The sequence below is a fragment of the Balaenoptera ricei genome, chromosome 8 (genome assembly GCF_028023285.1).
Source record: "Balaenoptera ricei isolate mBalRic1 chromosome 8, mBalRic1.hap2, whole genome shotgun sequence".
NCBI classification, from domain to species: Eukaryota; Metazoa; Chordata; class Mammalia; order Artiodactyla; family Balaenopteridae; genus Balaenoptera; species Balaenoptera ricei.
The window spans coordinates 39,821,180-39,840,866 of NC_082646.1; the positions used below are offsets into that span (position 1 = coordinate 39,821,180).

The following is a 19,687-nucleotide window of genomic DNA, read 5'->3' on the forward strand; positions in this document are numbered from 1 at the left end:
TTGAGGAAGGTCTTGTCTCAGGAAGCCTCCTGCTTTGGCGAGTCAGCACTGATTAGGCCCAGCAAGCCATGCTTAGCCTGAAAGCATTTGTTTGGCAGTCCAGATGACCTTTAGCCAAGCCTTTTCCTTCTTGTCCTATTTCCCCTTCCCTCTTTGAAGTGGCCCCTTCTCCTTGGGTCAGGAGAACATAAGTGGTAATCTCTAGCAGACCAAGTTCCCTGAGCGTTCCCTCACTCAAAACCAAAAACTTGGGGAAATATAGCCCAAAGACTGGTGAGGGAGTGTTTTTACAAGGCCTGCTCCCTGATTTCTTACAGACTCCCCCACTGTCCCCATCTAGCTTCTTTCCACAGGCACTACAATCAGATAGTGCCCACTTACAGCCTTCACTAAAATGGGCAGGCGCAAAGGGGCTGTTTCCATGCTGTCATCCTAGAGAGTGCCTTGTCTTCAGCCATTCCTGGTGACAGGACATCCAACCTGAAAGTTGTGATTAGGTTTCTGGCTGGAAGTTCTTCCTCAGAGGTATAGACACACCTCATCCCAGAGGGGGTAGCCCTTGACTCATTGGTTCTTGGTGCTAGTCCTGGTCAGGTGACTGCCTGCCGTGTGCTGGCTTTCCCCGCAAAGCTGCTGGGCCCATAGCCTCAGGGTAGAAGGTGGAGCCCTGCAGCCCTGCAAACTTCCTCCATTTCTGAGTTCTGTGGGGATTCGGAAGTCCTGTGTCCGCTCACAGCACAGCTCCAGTTTGCCCAAGCCAGCCCTAATGAAAGTCAGCAACAGGAAATGGCCATGCAAGCTGAAACGTCCTCAAAAAGCCCAAAGGAGAGGAGGGCACTGGGTTGAACTCCTTCTCCAAGGGAGCTTGAGAAGGAGCTCTAGGGAGAGGACATCCTCCAGCCAGGCCCCTAGGATGCTTCTCTGTGACTCCTTATCCCTGGCCTGGGTCTGTGATGGTTGAAGTTTCCAGAAAGTCTGGGGGCTGGATTGGTGCTGTTCTATTCCACCACACATTTTGCTTGAGATGCCTAGAACCGCAACTTCCTGGCGCCAACTCCAGACGAAAGATAACTGCTAACAGTTAAACTGCCCAATGTTTGTTGTTTTATCCTTGGATACAATTAGCCTGTGGGGTTATATTAGTGCTTCAAGGCCTAATTTCCTTTCCCTTCCACCTGCTCTATCCCCACCTCTCCCTGGAATTCCCTAGGACAGCAATGAGAGTTTGTTTCGTGAAAGAGACATGTTGAGGTAAAGGGGGGCGGGGCGGGTAAAGAATCACTCAAATGGAGGGAAGAATGAGGTTTGTATGTGAGTGTGTGTGTCCCTGGCATCTGCAGCCAAAAGCATCTAAATGCCTTGATTGTCCCCAGTAAATTTATAATCTGTCTGCAAGTCTCCCAATAATACCGCCTTGTGTGCTTCACAGTCTCCTGGTAAGTGTTTCTGGGGGTGATACAGGGAACCAGGCGCCCAGCCCTTCTCAGTGGAGAAGACCAGATCTCTGTCCTGGGTGCCAAGATTGGATGTGGCCTTCACATCCCAGCCGCTGCAAGGAAGGTGTCTGCTTATGGCCTCGTTCTTTTGGTTTTTACTTTTCTCCCACTCGGAAGGAAGATGAGGCTGCCTCTTTCTCCTGGGGGCTTGGGGATGCGAATTGAAACCAACTTCAGTGGTTATTGTAACTTTACGAGGATAGCAATATCCATGCTGGGAGGAAGTGAGAGCACCATGTCTGGCCTTTCCCCACTGGAGGCTTACTGCTGCAAAAGGCAAAGGTGGCTGTGCCTTCCCTCCTGTTCTAAAAGGGGATCTGCTTTCTCTCCCCTGACTACCAACCATCTCCTAAACATCCCCTTAGAGGAGCCCCCTCCCCGAGTGCCGAGAAGACTGATGAGAGGTGCAGTGTGAGTTAGGAGTAAAAAGTCCAGTTTATTTCTGATGGTGGCTTTTCACTGCAAACCTGTGCCATTGCAAGGGTTGATCCACCACCCCCCTTTTGCTTATTGGAAATTCCCTCCTCCATTTTAGCTTCTAAATTTGGCGCTCTGTTACTCAGCATGGTACTCAGAGATGGTGATGCAAGTACTGTATTAACCTGATAACATTGTGTCCGAAGGGAGGCCTGGGCATTTGGGAGTGATTCACTAAGCCTGTTAAATCTGCAGGTCTCACTTCGCTCAGGATCCTCTTATTTTCAGAAACAGCATCCATTTAAAGGGGCCTTTGCGCAGAATGGGTGTCAGAATTCTTTCTTAATACTGTGTCCATAACTAGATTTATTTCTGTCTGGGTGTGTTGAAGGTATCCCTTTAATAGTTAATTCGTATGCCCTAAGTGGCCATAAATGTCCTTTGGAGAAAAGGAGAGAATATTGATCATCTAAAATCGAATATGCACGGTGTCCTCAGATGAAAGCCCTGTGTCCTGCATACCTGCTAGTACAATGCCTTGTATATAGTCAGTAATATTTGAATGACGGCGGAAAGGGAACTTCTGTTCTGTGGGATAGTGCTGTCTTTGAGGGGTGTGAAACTACAAGAAATATATAATGTCTGAGATTTTCAATAGCCTGAGTTTCAAGAACAATGCAAGAAATAACCTCCAAGCTGGTTCTAATTCTGTCCACATTGAGAGCCTAATTCTGCAGCCCTTACTCAGCCAGTTTCTTCATTTAACTCAAGTGCAAGTTCAGGGGAAGCCCCATTACTGCAGAGATTGCAGGAACAGGGCCTTTAAAGAGGGCCTGGATTGTAAGGGTTTAAGCAGATCTGCATTTCTAACCACTTGGAGCAGGCTTTAGGCACTAAATCATTTTCTGGTGAAGTATGTTTGAATCTTTGAATGAACTGTGAAACTGAATAATTGCTGGTCCATGGAACAGAAAGGTTTAGAGCTTCCGTGGTGCATTATTAATCTTTCCCTTTTGCCTGAGACAAGCTCTTTTTCTGTTGCTTAGACTGTGTTGCTAGGCTGGATAGATAAGTGGTTCTAAGTCATCTTTGGCTTCAGAGATTATCTTTTCTCTAATGTAGTGTGGAGGAAAGAAAACAGATCAGACAAGGAGACTGCATCCTCGGCCTGTGCCTGCTTGATCACTAACGAGCTGGGTGACCTAGGACAAGTTACTTAGCAGTCATGTGTAAAACAGAACAATAATGCTGCCCTAGCTCGTTGAGAAAGCCAATGAATGTGTGTTTCTGAATAGGCTTTGGAAAAAAATTAAGCACTGCAGAAATGCAAGGCATTATTACTAGTATTACTAGTAATAAACTACTAGACAACAAATCATAATACCAGTTTTTCCAGGGATTAAAAGTGTACTTAAGCTTTCAGTTGTCTGTTTTAAATGGCGAAATAGCTTTTATTGTAAATAGAGGGGTTGGTATTTCAAATTCAATGCTGTCAAGATAAGACTGAGCTATCAGAGTACTTAAGTGTGCCCGAAGGTCCCAGGAAATCCTAGTGAAAATGTGCAACGGTGTGAAAGTGTTTAGGGTCTTTTACAGGCCCCTGCACAGACCTGAGCAGCTTTGGAAAGGTGTGTCCCCCGGCGTGTGTCAGGAATATTAGAAAAGTAGTTTGCACAAATGACATGGGAAAGTTAACTATTTTGTCAACAGTAGTCTAAAATGTTAATTGTTAGCCTAAGAAAGTCAAACCAGTTAAATCATTGCCAGAGTCCCCTGGTTATTTTTAACTGATAATAATCAAGTTTCCAATTGACAGTTCAAAATTTGAGGGCTGTAGGGTGGGCGTGGGGCTGAAAACAGAAACAATTCATTGGCCAGGGCTGGGTGTCTGCAGCTGTCCATGTGGTAAATGTCCTCCGCGGGACAGCGATAGGCGTGTTTACATTGTTTATATGTGCAGCCATCATTTCCTTAAAAACTGACCTATTTTTGTTCTGTTTTCCAGAACAAAGTAATGAAGGGGGAGTTCTTATCTATCCAGAACCTTCCTACTACTTCTTTCCAGTAAAGATAATTGTAAGATCTCACAAAGGCAAAAAGAGTTCAAGTGGAGAGAGAAGTTGGTACACTCCTTTATCAAAAATGGGTAGAAAGCTTGTTTTGACAGCCAAGTAATGTTATTATGTCACCCAAGAGGTCTTGCTTGTTTAGGTCAATGTTTATTTATAGAAGGCATCTGCTTTCTTTGAAATAATGTCTTTGCTAGGTGATGCTTATCAAATTTTTCTCAACCTTAAAGTTTAGTGCGGTATGGCTCCCGTCTGCCAGTAAACCTTTTGTTAAGTACCGAGACAAACATGGGTGTCCAAATGTTCTTAGGCATAACAAATATGACTGAAAGAGTGGCCTTGATTAGCTGTTTTTGTTTTTATTGTTGTTGTGTGTGTTTGTTTTTAGCACCTGCTATTTAATCTCAAAAAGCTTAGAAGGAAATTTGAAAAAAATCATCCAGTTCTGCTATGCATGGCAGCTAAACCATTCCGAGTGGCTTCTACTACTTCCTTGTATTTTGATCCAGTCCCTTTTATATGATCATAGGCAGGATCATGTTTAATGAAAACAATTCTAAATTCTTTCTTCTGCATTTTCATGATAATTTCCCTTATACTTTAACAGGTTCTGTGGGAGAATAGAGAAATACAGCTAAAGAGCTAGTCCCTTCTTACTTACAGGCTAGTCGTCAATCAAGACCACGTGGACACAGTAAAAGTACTTAACTAGGTAGAGTGGACCAAAACTGATATAGAAAATCAGAGGGAGAGAGGAATAAATATTTATGGAGCCCTAGAATGTCAAGGCACTTTTATTGTATACTTTATGTAATGCTTAAAAAAAAAAAAAGAGAGAGAGATGAGTAAGCAATATTTGGCTATTTTACAGATAAGGAAACTGAGGCTTAGACATTTAGTAAATGGAAGAATTTCATGCATAGATTTTCGAGTTTGACCCGTGTTTGATCCCTCCTCACACCTACCAGCTGTATGAGCTTGGGGAAATAATTTTCTTTTTGGGCATCAGTATCTTCATCTGTAAAATAAAGCTAATATTCTTTAGCGTAACAGTCAGCGTAGTGCCTGACACATAGCGGGTACTCAAAACATGAGCGCTGTTAGTAGCTGGTAGGAGAGAAAGTCAAACCCAGGTCAGGCAGCACTTGTTGGAGAATGTGGGTCTCCAGCAGGCCTGGGAGGAGCAAGAGAGAAGGTGGAATGAGGAGTGGGGCTGCTGGGTGCCAATGTGGGTGAACCCTGGGTGTCTGGGGACAGAGAGTGGAGCCTGGTTGACACTGTGGTCGCGTGTGAGCAGTGAGGGGGAACACGTGAGGCCGATCCACCCACTGGAGGGTCCGGAGCTCTGGCAAGAGTGTATCAGAAGCCCTGGGAAATGGTCGAGCGAGGAAGGCTCGGAGGAGTCAGCGTCTGTGAAGCAATAATAATCCTTCACATACTTGAAGACAAGTATTACATTTCCCCTCCAGCAGCCTCTTCTCATTGCGCACTGCCTAAGTGTTCTGTATTACCTATCTTCAAGTCCCTTGAGCTGCTTAATGCCTTGCTATTTACACACTTCTCCCATTCACTGTGAGTTATATACAGCGTGACATGGCCTTTGGCATTAAAAGGAGATGGTTTTAAAAGCACAGTCGCTAGACGCAGAAGAGAAACTAAAAGAAGCCGAACCAACTACACCTCTCTTCTTGGGCTGGCTAAGCCTTCCAGTGCAAATAAGAATTTCCCCCGTGGGTAAAAGTGGGTTCTCTTGATGTTCAACTGATCTTCCCAACAAATGTGTTTATTAACTTGGAAAAGGTCTTTTCATTACAACAACAAACAAAAATCATGAGCAGAAATTTATGAGAAGCTGTGAGCCCAGATAGTCTTTGAGATTTACTTGCTTTCTCCCTTGCTTTTTAATTACAGGTGGGTTACAGATCTTTTACTCTCCCTAAGGTCAGTTAGATACCGGTTTCCCCTATTTGGTCCATGTTCACAGGGCACAGGGAAGGAAGGCTCCTATGGAGTAGATGGCTGAGGGAAAAAGTCAACAACTCCTTCCCTCCCTGATTCGAGGCAGGATGCTGGGATACTGACCATAGCTGGAGTGGCTCTCCATCTTCGGCTCCTAGCTCTGACCCTTTCCTATACATATCTAAGGGACAGGTGTGAAAGAGTGAAAGCTGTTCTTTTTCCTTGGAGAGGGGATGAAGAGAGAGGTTTATATATTCTCCGCAAGGCTTGAAGAAGACTAGAGAGTCGGGCCCTACCACAAGCAAATTGCCAAAGGAATGGCTAAGAAATGGGCAGATAGCAGTATTTGACATGCACTGTGGTCTCTGTGGGTCTTAATGGTTTTAGCAAAAGTTCTGAAATTTCATATCAAGATTGTGGACATGGGTGCTTTTTCGAGTTTGGGGGAATTATCCATGAAGTCAATAAAGAATCATTGTGCAGCTATTCTATGCCAAGAGAATGAATGTATCCATGATGAGTGATTTGATATAGCCTCTGTCTTCTTGGAATTTACAGTCTGAAAGGGGTGTGGGTGTGGTTGGAAACAGAAGTGTTAAAGTCAGCTTGAGGTGGCAAGACATCGTAACGCTTAAGAACCTGGGGTTAGGGTGAGACTACCTGGTTTCAAATCACAGCTCTACAACTTACTAGCTATGTCTTCTTGCTTAATTTAATTAAACTCTCCAGCCTCAGTTTTCTCACCTGTAAAATGGAATGATAGTGATATAACTAACTACTTCCTGGCTCCTAGAAGAGGCTCAATACATTTTAGATGTGAGATGATAATTTATTATTAAATTATTATTTAATTTATTATTAATGTGAGAAGTGACATAGTCAAGTCAGATCCGTGGTTTTTCCAGCTCAGGATTCTATCCCCAAAAGGATGTCAGGGATATTTTATGCAAGGGATGGCTTTTCTCTTTATATTTATTTAAAATGGTTAGTGAAGTATACCATATTACCCAGTATATCCATACTATCCCTAAATAGTTTACTATGGAGATGCCATCTGGGATGGGTTTACATTACTATGAAATGGGTTGAATAGTGTCCTTCTCCAGAACAGGATCAATTAATATCTCTTCCATTCCTGGGATTCTAGGACTCCTAATCTAGAACTTGACTAGAGGGAGTGTTTATTTGACTCCTTACTTCTTCTTGAATAAAGGCTGGGTTTCCATTTAGTTGCCCAGGGAGTGTGTTGTGGACTCTGTGGGTAAATGAGAAATTTAGACTATTGAGAATTTGGAATGATTAGAATGGAATAGTCCAAATTTACCAATTTAACTGAATTATTAATTCATACTGACAAATAATTCTTAAGTGAATCTGGTCACAGAGTCGCAAAGAGTTAGCAGTTCCCTGCTGTGGAGATTTAAATGTATGCTTTTGAAAGCCAGGTCCCTTGCTCGAGTTGCCAGGGAATCAGTTCTCTCACTGCAACCGCACACAAACAGGCGGCACGAATTTGCCCTCTTCCCAACCCCGACCTGGAGCATGTTGAAAATTTCAAGGCTTGATGTGGGTCTTAGCTTGGAATCTCTTCTTTGCTCAGTACCTCCTCATGTGTGACTTTCCATAAGAAACACGAGGAAAATGCTGCCAAGGCTTCAAAGCGAGTTTCTGTGAGGATAATTCTTAATCAAAAGCACAGTGTTCCTATGAAGAAGTGACAGGATTAGAATGAGCATAATCTTGTTCTTGGTGGATGATATTTGGATAAGGACGGATTTCTTGGTTCTAACTCAGAGCAAAGAATGTAGTCAAAACTTTTTTGGTAGTTTCTTTATTCCCCATCATTTAAACTTACATTCCCCTCCTCCTCTTGAAGGATAATATTCTGAGGAAATGTAGAATCAAACTCGTGTTGGGTTTGTTTTGTTTTATATTGTTTTTAACAGTGTTCTTGCTTCCGGAGTCACGGCTGGTTCCTATGTTAATATAGAATCATTAACATTGTTGTTTTAAAAGTTCTCTTTTGTCAGAAATGTGGTTCAGTTTTCCAGCACACTAATAACTCTCACCCACATGAAGCCCAACACCTTGAATTCCTCACTGTACAACAGGCTTCTTTTCAGGTAGTTCTGAAGGATTTGAACAGAAAGTTAATTACATGTCTTTTTCTTTTTTTTTTTTTTCCCAGAAAATTTACTTAAGGCCAAAGTTTCCTTCCGCTGCTAATAACTTACCAGGGGTTTGTTGGATACACAGTATAATCTCTTAGAGTCATGGTAACCAGGGTGCAAAGAAGTGGCTTAATTGAATACAATGTGTACTGTACTGTGTCTTTGGAATGATGATTGCCACACTTCGGTGTACACTGCTCGTTTCTGGAGGTCTCTGGAGTCTAAATTATGTAAAAATAAAAACATTCTCTGGCTGAGCAGCTGAGAAACTAATTTTTCGTTGTTGTTCACCTAAGTAGTCCCGTACTTGCTAAACCGGCAGAGGCTTGCACATTTGATTGCCACACTGCACCATGTAATTTCAGACAGCAAAACCTGTGTGCTGGTGGTATTATCCCACTTGGTTGTTTCACAGAGGTGTTGAAAAAGAGCAAAGTACAGACATATGCGTAAACAGGAAAGAGCAGTGGTCCTTCTGACAGAAACACAGGGCAGAGGCGATAATAGATCAGGAAAGTTTGCACCCAAGTCCTGTAGCCATTGCACCAACGAGAGCTTCCTTTTCTCGCTTAGATTCTTTGCATGTGCATCTGTTTGCAGGCTCATTCCCCCGGAGAGAGATTCTGAGCTGTCTTTGTGCTAAATTAAACATTAGTTTTCTCCTTGGGAACCTGATCTTCCAAAGACTAGGCAACAGTATCTTTCCGAGAGAGCTCTCAGCTCCCTCAGGAAGAGGCTAGCTCAGGAGCTTTCTCTCCTCCACTGTCTGCTTCGCTGGTGTGAGCGTGTGTTGCATGTGAATGTTTTGCCTAACCGGGTCTAGAAGCCCTTAGAGCAAGGACTTGTACTCTTAGTTTTGGTATAATGCAGGAGGACCCATGCTGTCTTAGAATGTATTAAATGGAAATGATCAGAGCAACACCCAGATCATGGAAGATTTCAACCACCCACGGGAAGGAGTTTCCTTTGCTCACTGCCCCCCAAATTCCAAACCCACAGCAATGAAAGAGGGAGTATGTGGCAAAATAGAAGCCATCTCATTTCTGACTTTCTCGTCTCCGTCCTGCCCATCCCCTAAGAGGGCTAGTTCATATTGATCTAGAAATAGGCACTATTCTATCAATTTATACAGTCTCATGAACCCTTAGAGAGAAAACAGATCAAACCTGTTTCTCATAGGTGAAAAACTTAAACCCCATTTAAAAGCAAACAAACACTCCAAGTTCCCATAGCAATAGAGGTAGAACTAGAACCCAAGTTTTCTGACATCTGTTCCAGGTTATAAAAAGTAGTCCTTTTTAATAAGTCTATAAAAAGAACAGTTAAGGACAATGTAGGATTTATATTAGTTTTGATAGTAGAAGGAGCATGGAGTTTAGAGCCTATGGTAAGCTGTTTTTTATTTTTTTTAATTTAATTTTGGGGCTTCCCTGGTGGCGCAGTGGTTGAGAATCTGCCTGCCAGTACAGGGGACACGGGTTCGAGCCCTGGTCTGGGAAGATCCCACATGCCGCGGAGCAACTAGGCCCGTGAGCCACAATTACTGAGCCTGCGCGTCTGGAACCCGTGCTCCGCAACAAGAGAAGCCGCGATAGTGAGAGGCCCACGCACCGCGATGAAGAGTGGACCCCACTTGCCACAACTAGAGAAAGCCCTCGCACAGAAACGAAGACCCAACACAGCCATAAATAAATAAATAAATAAATAAATAAACCCAAAGTTTAAAAAAAAAATTAATTTTATTTATTTTTTAACATCTTGATTGGAGTAAGTTGTCTTTTAAATGATCACGATTCCTTCCATCCCACACGCCCCTTTGTAATGTGACTTTACCACTCCTCCCATTGAAAAGTGGATGCTATTTCTCCCCAGTGAACCTTGAGTAGCCTTGCGACTTGTTTTAACCAAAAGTGTATGACAGAAATGGCGTTGTGCTACTTCTGAGGATGGGCTTTAAGAAGCTCTCTTAGACGTAAAACTTGTTAAGGGTAAGTCTTAAGTGTTCTCCCATAAACAAACAAACAAGTAAGTAAGTAAATAAAAATAAAGAGAACAGGAGAAAACTTTGGGAAGGGACGGATATGTTTTTGGCCTTGATGGTGGTGCTGGTTTTCTGGGTGTATGCTTATCCCCAAACTCATTGAGTTGTATACATTAAATACGTACAGCTCTTTATATGTCAATCATACCTCAGTAAAATGGTTAAATAAAAAAGCCCTCTTGGGACACTGAGACCACAATATAATGAAGCTGGTCTAGCCAACTGGAGGATGAATGTCCACATGCTGAGAACCAAGGAACCCCTGCCTCTAACCAGCACCAACTGCCAGCACGAGAGCGAGGCCACCTTGGACCAGCCAATCCTCCAACTCAGTGGAGCCAGACGAGTGAGTGAGTTCAGGTGGAATCAGCAGAGGAACTGCCGAGCCGACCTAGAGAATCATGGGAAATAGTGCATAGCTTTAACTTAGCAGAGGTTGACTGAATCAGAGCCAGAAAACCTTAGCGTAGAAGACAGTTCCGCCTCTTTAAGTGTGTTACCTCAGGACTGGTTATCTAACATCTTTGAAGACTCATTTTCTGCTTTTCGTGATGGTAGAAACTATCTTAAAATGTTGTGAGGATTATATGAGATAATACATAAAAGAACCTAGCGTGTTGTCTGGCACATGGTGGAGCTTAACAAACATTAGTTTCCTTGCTTTGTCCTTTGTCTCTTCTCGCTGTGTTATAATTCAACGCCCCCCCCCCCCCAAACACACACACACACACCGCCACCTTTATCATCTCACTTTCACTTCATGGGCATTAGTGTTCTCATAGACTTCCCCAGCTCACTGTTCCTCTGAACAATTTATGTTTTCCCTCCTGCATGATGGCCTGGTGCTGTCATTCCTCCTAACTACCAAATTTCCAGCATTCCTGTTATGCTCCAGGGAACACGGCTGCCTTCGGTAGTCTACCCTTAAAATAGAAAAGGGTTAACCTCATAAAGATGTCACTCCCCTTGTACTGTTATGCTGCCCTTGGGAGAGTCAAACAGCATAGCAAATATATATGGGCAATGTAATTGCCTTCGATCTTCTAGGTCACAGAAGACTTTGCTAGCGGGTACGGCATCTGGGGGAAAGTAAGCATATTCTGTCTTGGAGAGCAGACTTTCTAACATCTATCCCTGCTATTGTTTTTGTTTTTGTGTTTTTTTTGGTAGCAGATTACTCTAAGTGCCTCATTTTTTCCATTTTACACTTCACAATAAATGAATAAACAAATAAAGAGGGAGCGATATAGTGATACTATATTATACTTCTAATACTTATTAGTGATAATATGAGAGTACTGGCCTGGGAACTGGATGTTGAAGGTCCCAGTGCTCCCACTGATACCAACTAGTAGCAACTTAGTCAAATTCTTTTACCTCCCTGGTGCTTACTTTCCTTCTTGGAAAAACAATGAGGGGCACTTGGTGAGTGGTTTGGCCCACCTCTGAGGCCCCTTTTGGGTTGATACACTTTGAATAAGTTCCCTGATATTTTGCTTCTGTTTTTCAGCCGTCAATCTCGACTTAAATGTATCTGTTAGGAAGAATGGAAAGAAGGAGATGTGACAAGAGTGGGAATGTTTTGTTTTGTCTTTTAGAGGAAGTGCTAGTGAGGAGGGTCTGAAGTAATCTTGGAAACAAGGTCTAGCCAGCTGGGGCAGAGGCGAGGGCACAGCCATGTTAATTGCTTAGCACCCTTCCTAGAAATAATGAGCAAATCACTCCGTATCTGACCCTATTTGATGGGGTTTAGGGTTCCAGTATGAGAAAAACAGTTGTAGGACTAGAGTTTGATTCATTAAAGTGACTTTGGGGGGAAGCACTGATTTTTTTTCCCCCACATCTCCCAACTACACTTGCAACATTTTTGTGGGTAAAGAAGTTTTCCAATCCAGTCCCCCAGTGATATAATTACATGAAATATAAAATATAAACCAAAAAGAAAAATATTCTTGTAGAGCCTTCCTTCCTCAGGAATTGACTAGTCTTTTAGCTGTGTACATCGGTCTCTCCATCTGTTTGTCTCTCTTTCATATACATATAACAATTGGAAAGTGCAGATTAACGGATGGGGTTTTATATGCGCCACCACTTCATTTTTTAAACGTGTTTCCGCTGTAAACGGGAACTACAAAAGAGAGTCACTGAGAAATTGGCCTGGAGGAGGGGAATTCAATCCACTACCTCTTTTCTGCCCCCCACCCCTTATCACTGAAACCCTAAACAGAGACTGTAATCACCTATTTCCCAAGGGCAGCCCTAAGCCCTTAAAACTCAGATCTGTTTAAGGATTTAATAGAACTGGAAAAAAGAAATGCACAGGATCTGCTCCAAATCAACAAAGGAAAATTTACCCAACCAAATATTCAATCTAGAAAATTTCTTTGATAGCACAATCCCTTCCTTCCCTATCTTTTGATTTAGTTAGAGCACAGATCTTCAAATTGCATCTTTACGACTCCCAGAATCTTGGGGGTCTGTGGATCACATCTTAGGCTCCAGGCCAGCCCAGTGCATTTTCTTTCACAAAGCAAGATAACTAGCAGGAAGCCAAAAGGGGCATTTGGTTGTGGTTGTCATTTATTTTGTTTCAAAGGGTAGACACACTCAGCTTCACTGTTAGATTAGAGCCAGAGAGATGGTGACATTTTCCCTAGTAACTTCTAAACTCTTTACCTTTTCTTCTAAGATTTTTTTGATTTTTAGATGAAAATGCTTGATATTGAGTTTTACAACATGGCTTTTCTTTTTAAAAATACTAAAATAAAGGAAGTCGTGTTGCCTTTCTTTTCCAATAGAATGGGTCTTACTTTTGCTTAGAAAATGTGCCCCAGATTCCCATTACATATGCACACATGCACTTACACACACTCTTTGTTTACCATGGTTATTTTTAGTATATATAGTAAAGTATTATTAGTAAATAGAGACACAAGTTGATTATATTGGTGACTTTACAGAGAAAATAAAAGGGAGGAAATGTGTTAAAGAGTATGGGAAAGATCCGTTTTAAAGACAGTTGCTCCAGAAGACAAGAGTATGCCAAATTGCAGAAAGTAGGAAAGAGAACATTGTATCCCAGTGGTTAAGTATGGAGTGACAGGAGACCTCCATTCTGGTCCAAGCTTAGCTGCTAACTAACAGGGTGACCTTGGGACCAGTCAGTCCTCCTTTGTTTCTTAGTGTCTCCATCTGCAACCCCAAATGTTTGGATTCCTCAGCACTTTGCTTGGCTGGATTATTCTTGACACACAGGATTTGGCTCATATATCACCTCCTTTGAGAGACCTCCCTGGCTGCTCTGACTAATGTAGACATGCATGATTGATCTCTTTTTCTCTCTCGTCTTCCCCTATCACTTTACCCCTTTATAGAGGTTTTGTTGTCTTCGTAAGTTTTATCACTGAGTTTATGTTGATTCCTTATTTATTTGTGCATTTCCTGTCTTTCCCCACTGGGATGTAAGCTCCATGAGACCAGGGACCTTGTCAGTCTTGTGCACCACATGTATCCCAGCCCCGAGAAGTTCCTGGAACATTTTGGATCCACAGTAAATGTTTGTTGAGTGAATGACTAGATTAATGGCTTTTAAGCTAGAGATATCTTATGAGTCCTTCAGGGATGAAAGTAGGAAAGAGAGATGGAGGAACATATAATGGGCCTCCAAGGTCTCCACCTCCTGTTTAATTATGGGTATATTATGTATATATGTGTATATATTATGTATATAATGTGTATATTATGTATGTATGTATACATACTTATATATATTATATAATATATGCACATATATTTGTAATACAGACATATGATTATAAACTTAGTAAGAGATATATAAAGCATATATAACATATATATATAAACACTAGTTTTTAATTACACTAAGGCATATGTGCATATCTATATTATATATAATATATATAAAGATATATCTATAGATATACATACGGAATATAGATATATGCCTTAGTGTGATTGAAAACATGGTTCCAGTGCTACAATTATTTGAAAGATACAGGGGCATGATAATCTCTTAAGATTGTTCCCAGATTGAAATTCGAAAGCCCAGTATCTCATAAGTAAAAAATATTGGTGTAAGGAAAAGGATGATAAGATAGAAATTACACATGTCGAGTGCCTACTGTATGCTGGGTCCTGTGTCAGGCCCTTGGACCACACAGGAGAGACAAAGCTCCTGTTGGATGGAGTTTATATTTTAATGGGGAGGGGTGTAGGGACAGAGAGTAAACAAACAAATAAAGGAATGAGATCAATTTAACTAGTGATACAATAATGCATAGCTCTTTGTTCCTTAAGGTGGCTGATTGGAGATTGATTTGGGTTGATTAGAAGGAGGCAAACACTCTGGGACGTGGAAAGTGATAACCCTAAACAAACAGTTACCCTCAGAGCTCGAAGATGGGCTCCTTTGCCAGTGCCTGCTGTGAGCCTGGACAGCTGCCGGCATAGTGGTACTCCCGGTCCAGGCCGTGTGCTGCTTTGGCCAGTCTGTGTAAGATGCTGGTTCTGATGCTTCTAAAGAGGAGGGTGGCCATGTCAGTACCTTCTGTTCCTTGGAGCTATTGTGATCATTTTGTTAGAAGTCACTGAGGTTTGAGAATTAAGGAGGAATGGCTGAAAGGCTCCTTTTGGGGAAAAGAAGACTGTCACCTGCCTTTAGCTGTAGAAACAGGAAAGAGATGGTCAGGAAATTTGCACCAGGACCATCAGGAGGTGGAGGCATAGCAGGATCTCAGCAGGCAGGCAGAAGCGGTAACTGGCGTTTGCAATAGTCATCGTAATGTCATCCTACATGTACAAAGCCCATGTAGTCCTCACAGGAACCCTGTGCTGTAAATAAGGTGCCTGTAGCTTTTTTATTCTAATTAGGAGAAACAAAGTCGGAGCAGCTGAGAAATGCTAATAATATCTTACTTTTGAATAGCAAATTTGCAGTTTATCGAATGTGTATACACAAGTTATCTCCGTTTGTTCTCTGGGGTATTATTATACCCATTTTAGAGACTGCTAAGAGGCTCGAACTGGCCTGTACTAACCCCACTAGTGAGCAGAGCCGTCCTGACCCCTGGGCTCTGCAAGGCTCACAGCTGGCAGAGTGGAGTAGCTGGGCCCCAAATGCACCACTGAATTTGCATCTAAGATGAGGACATTGACTGTCTTGAGCTCCCAGAAGCACACCCACACATATTTTGAAGCAATGACTCGGCTAGAAAGAATGGCAATCATGAATGGAATGAGGATGTCAGACACCCAAGGCACATCAAATCTAGAATAAGGGAGGCTGGAAAACGAGTCTTTTTTTTTTTTTCTTTTTTAAAATTCATTAATTTGTAAGAATACAAGTCTAGGTGAGAAAACTTTTTTAATTTATGAAAGCCTACACTTTGCTACCTTTATTTCTTATGAGTCTAGTGAGTCAACCCGCAGGTCTGGGGAGAGAGGGCTCCAAGGTGGTTATGAAGAGAAACTTGAATCAAAGAAGCAGATTCATCTCTAAAACCAAGATTGGTCTAAGTTTTTCTCCTTGCTGTTGCTTATTTTGGATGCAGATCTTAGATGGGGCTTAAGGGAGAGACCTGCAGCTCTTTGCTGAACAGTGATTTTGAATACACTCAGATCCAGGTTGAATGTATATTTTATGTTGGTGGGTGTCTTCTCACTACCTGGAGAAAATATAGGAGTTCATAATTGTTAGGATTTTTGCTTCAAGGTGGAGAAGTGCCTTATTTATCTTTGTATTTCCACTATTACAATACTGTCAGATATCTTATAAGCAAGCATTTGGTAAATGTTTGTTAAACTAAACTGTGGAGAGCATGCATTTTTAAAGGACCCAACCTTTTATATTTCTGTGACTAAATGTACCATGCACCAACTGTGAAACATTGATCTTTAAGGTATTCGTTTGGTTCAACATTTTTTAATCACGTTTATTAAGTGTTTAACATAGCAGGCACTCTTCTAAGTGTTTTTTTGAGTACTAACCCGTGTTTCCTCATAATCACATGATGAAATAGGTAGGTATGATCTTATTTCCATTAGACAGATGAGGAGGTTGAGGCATGAAATAAAGGGATAGGCCAGGACACTCATTCATGCACGTGGAGTCGGGGTTTGAACAGAGTGGATTATGCTACTGCCATGTATCTAGTCATGGTTTCCAACTGCATCTAGGAGAAGGTAATTATAGGCAATGTCAGACTCTAGCTCACACATGATTCAGGCCTGAGTTTGGAGGCCATGTGCAACAACACATTTGAATGTGAATAACAATTAGAACTAACTCGTTGTGTAAAATGCAGATAGAATTCTGAATGAACGCCTACAGGCCACAGATTATTCTTTGAGACAGTTCAGTTGCCATTCTCCTGTTTTTTAAGAGTAGAAAGTGCTTGAACATGTAGGATCTGTGAGTGACAAATATGTTTCAATTTGCATGCTGGAGAGGTTGGTAGCAGTCACCTGGAGGGCTGCATAGAGGATTCTAAGGCAATATCCAAGCTCAGCGGGAAAGAGGGCCATGGTGGTTCATTACTGACATCTTCAGGATTCAGGAATCCAAACCTAGAGGATCTTTTTTTTTTTTTTTTTTTTAATTTTTTTATTTATTTTTATTTTTTTATTTATGGCTATGTTGGGTCTTCGTTTCTGTGAGAGGGCTTTCTCTAGTTGTGGCAAGCGGGGGCCACTCTTCATCGCGGTGCGCGGACCTCTCACCATCGCGGCCTCTCTTGTTGCGGAGCACAGGCTCCAGACGCGCAGGCTCAGTAGTTGTGGCTCACGGGCCCAGTTGCTCCGCGGCATGTGAGATCTTCTCAGACCAGGGCTCGAACCCGTGTCCCCTGCATTGGCAGGCAGATTCTCAACCACTGCGCCACCAGGGAAGCCCACCTGGAGGATCTTGAATGTAGATTCCTGATGAAATATGAATTCTTCCCATGGAGGAATGTATCAAGACCTGATCACACTGTGAGTGGGGCCTTTACAGAATGAATTTAGGCTTATGTAAGTTCATTGTGTCTTAAAGACAGGTGAGTTCCTTGAAGACATTATAAGCTCTGCTCTGTCTTGAGAGCTCAGATAAAGTGACTGAGGCTTTTTCAGTATGTTGTAAGGTGCAGTGCAAACTCAGCTGCGCTTCTTCCCTGACTTGCAGTTGTATTACCCCCAATCCCCTCTGATGTGGAAATTCTGGATATACCATTGCTCATGATCAGTACTCTGAAGGAAATCCATTTTTGGTTGAAGTGGAGACAAAAACAATGTAGAAATGGGCAATAAGGCCCTAAACATAAGTGAGATCACTGAAACTTTCTTTTGGGAATCAAATCCTGCTGTAGTTGCTTTTAAAACCTTTTTAAATAGCTAATTTGTGTTGAGCTATTATGTTCAGCCCATAGTAGGCTTCGGGAATGGAGTGGTTCTGTGGTCTCTTGGAAAGTAATTTCATTTTATCAATAACTTCCTTTGACCCTAGAAGATAAGGGATGTAGCATCTTGAGTTTGTGAACTCCCTGAATTTAATGTAGAATTTTGGGTGATGGCGTACACGCATTTTCCATGTGGACCCGTTCCATAGCTTTGTCAGATTCTTTAAGGATTCCAAGGGCCAAAGAACCTGAAGCCGAGGCTTGTGGTGGTGGGAAGAAGAATCCAGTGAAACTAGGCTAGTGTGATTCTTCAGTCTACACAGAACAGCCAGTTCTAGGAGATCTGATGTTTCCTTTTGTTTGTGTATTGTTTGCTCTAGTTTCAGGAACCTGAACAGCAAGCACATGTAGCTTTCTTCATGCCTAACATAGTTCCTTTAGCTTGGACTTTTGTTATCTATCTAAACATTTTCGTCTTTCCGAAAGGCCAGCAGTCCTCAGGTAGCAGCTGAACTCTTTGTTCTGTTTTGCAGTATGTTCTGAGCCCCGGTCCAGCGATGTTTTCCTTTGTTTTTAAGTGACCTCTCACCATTTGGAGCCCCCCTTCCCTCCCACCTTGACCTCTAACTCCAAGTTTATGTGTCTCTGTGTCATTGTGGGGAACTTCATGATGAAAAGGGTAAAGCTGGATTGGAGCTTCGTCTCGGGGATTTTTCATAGTAACACTGACTCTTTATTATTAGCTGTGCACTCCAGGCTGCTAGAGTTCGTATTTTGGCAGTGGACCATCAAACACCCTATTTTTAAGAGGCTTTAACTTAGTTGTAAACATGTGCTGTGACTGGGAGCTCGCTTTCTTTACTCATATTTACCAAAAGTGGTTTAACTGTTGAAAAGTTGTTATAAAAAAAAAAAAAAAAAAGCTCAGACTTTGGGACTGTTTTTCCACTCGTTTAACTCAAAACTATGTGCTATCTAAAAAAAGAAAATTTGGTATTTAGTCACTAATTTGATGGTCCAGTCATATTGGTAATTTGAGGGGAGGAAGCAATGGAACTGCTAGGTCATTTTACTTTGACAAATGCCTGTCAAACTTGCATAGAGGGAATAATGGTTGCTACACATGTTAACATGATTGACCAGAACAACTCAAAAAAAGGCAGTCCAATACACTGAGTAAATTGCTTATGTCCTTAAAATTTTCTATATTTAGAATAAAAGCTTTCTATAGACATATTTCCTGCACACTCTAAATTCTCCTAATGGACTTTACTGGTCCCATTAGGAGAATATAAATAATATCCCATACTCTTGTCGGTGTGCATGTACATACAAGGACCACTGATGTCTGGGGACCTTAAAAAGTCATATCTAGAAATTTGATGAAAGAAAGAGTATCACAAATATGTTTATTCCTTTTATCTCTGGAAGGAATTTCGGCAAGTATAACAAAACACACATTAATCTTTCGAGGAGATTGTGACTTAGAGCCGTAAAGCAGGATCTTCGGGAATTTAAATGTTCAAAAGGAGGGGTTAAGCTTTGACATCTTCTTCTTGTGACTGAAGATTCTAAAAGTAATGTTAGGCCAATTCTTGTGCTCCATCACAAGAGAAATACCAGCTTTCCACGAGGGGTTAGCCTTTCTTCAAACCTTTTTGCAACAGGGGCGGGCAACTGTGCTTCCAAGATTGGCCGCATTTATGAGGGGGAGAGAATAAACGCACACGGGAGCGTGTGTGTTTCAGGGGTCACGAGCCCAGTGGGCAGCCGTAAGCTGTGGAAGCGCTTCGGCCTGGAAATCTGGCTAGCTGATGAGTGCATCTTTTCCGCGCAGATCCTGTTGGAAGGCACCTTTCCTCAGTGTTGTTCTTACCCCTCAGGCTGCTTGTAGATGTTCTGTCCTCCCCACATCCCAGGCAGATGAACACCTACACTGACAGCACGTGGATTCCACAGTGTCCGAGGACATTGGCTTCCTTGGTCCTTGTCATGTAATACGTCGTCTTACAACCATGCTTCCTGCTCTGACTTTTATAAATTTTTTTTTTTTAACTTTGGGTTTATTTATTTATTTATTTATTTATGGCTGTGTTGGGTCTTCGTTTCTGTGCAAGGGCTTTCTCTAGTTGCGGCAAGTGGG

General features: G+C 42.1%; 1 protein-coding gene across 1 annotated transcript in view; it reads left to right on the forward strand.

The window, feature by feature from the left end:
- Nucleotides 1-19,687, forward strand: part of MAML2 (mastermind like transcriptional coactivator 2) — a 360,589-nt gene that overhangs the window by 2,137 nt on the left and 338,765 nt on the right. The window lies entirely within an intron of this gene.